Source organism: Aureococcus anophagefferens, assembly GCF_000186865.1.
Source record: "Aureococcus anophagefferens unplaced genomic scaffold AURANscaffold_129, whole genome shotgun sequence".
Taxonomy (NCBI): domain Eukaryota; class Pelagophyceae; order Pelagomonadales; family Pelagomonadaceae; genus Aureococcus; species Aureococcus anophagefferens.
In genome coordinates, this window is record NW_008705677.1 from 14020 (window position 1) to 15346 (window position 1327).

Genomic DNA, 1327 nt, shown 5'->3' on the forward strand with positions numbered 1-1327 from the left:
GCGGCGCGCCGCGCCGCGCCTACGGGCGCGACGGCGACGTCGTGCGTCGCGCCGACGGCCGCGTGCAGCTCCGCGATCGCGTCGTCGTCGTAGCGCGGCAGCCGCGCGTAGGCGTGGGCGCAGAAGAGGATCGGGGTCGCGTCCGCGCCGCGGACGGCGTCGATCCACTTCGCGGCGTGCGCCGCGAAGCTCTCGGCGGTCGTCTCCGGCAGGTCGTCCTGCAGGACGACGTAGTCGAAGCCGCCGCCGTTGAGCCCGTCGGCGCGGCCGGCGCGCCAGTGGCTCTCGAGCGTCGCGCCGCCCTCGACGATCGTCTGCGTCGTCGCGCCGGGCGCGAGGCCGCGCACCATCGTGTCGACGCCGCGGTTCCAGTAGGTGAGGCTGTTGCCGACGAAGCAGAGGCTCTTGGCCCGCATGCGCGCCTCCAAGGCCTCGAAGGCGCTGTCCGGGATGCCCGCCGGCGGGAACGCGCTCATGCGCGGCGCGGCGGCGGCGCTAGGAGTATTTGCCACAGGAAGCCCTCTCCTCGGCCGGCGGGAAGGCGCTCATGCGCTGCTCAAGCCTGTGGCAAAACGCTCTCCATCGCATGCGCAAAAACTTCCAAGGAGAGCATCCATGGAGCCTCCGCTCGCGGCCGACGCCGCCGCCGAGAGTCCCGCGCCCGATGCGCCGATGGACGTGGACGCGTTGAAGCGGCGCGTCGCATCGCTGCGCGACGAGGTCCGCGGCTGCGCCGCGCACGAGGTGGGCAAGGCCCACGCCGCGCTCCAGGCCGGCGGCGACCTCGTGCGCGGCGCGCTCGGCGCGTCGCCGTCGGCGGCCGTCGTCGACGGCGTCTGGGAGCGCTGGGTGCGGTTCCTGCTCCGCGAGGGCGCGCCGGCCTGGGAGCGGAGCCTGGGCGAGGACGCGCGCGCGGCGTGCGTCGACGACCTCCTCGCGCTCGACGGCGCCGTCAAACCGTGGCGCGTCGCCGCGGCCGTCGCCGAGGCGCTCGTCGACGGCGCGGACCCCTACGCCGCGCGCGTCGCCGGCCGCGTCGCCCGGCGCTGGTGCGCGCGCGACGCGGCGGAGCGCCTCGTCGCGTCGCTCCGCGCGGACGCGGCCGACGCGGCGGCCGTCGAGCGCGCCGTCGACGCGTTGACGCGGCTGCCGGCGCGGCTCGGCGCCCTGGGCCGCCGGAGCCCGCTGGAGCCCGACGCCTGGTTCGCGCACCTCGCCGCCGCCGCCGTGGGCGAGGGCGGGGCCGCGTGGCCCGCGCTCGCGACGCGCCTCGACCAGGGCAGGACAAGAGAGCGAAATTCCCAACTTCAAAGCCTCATATCTCGGC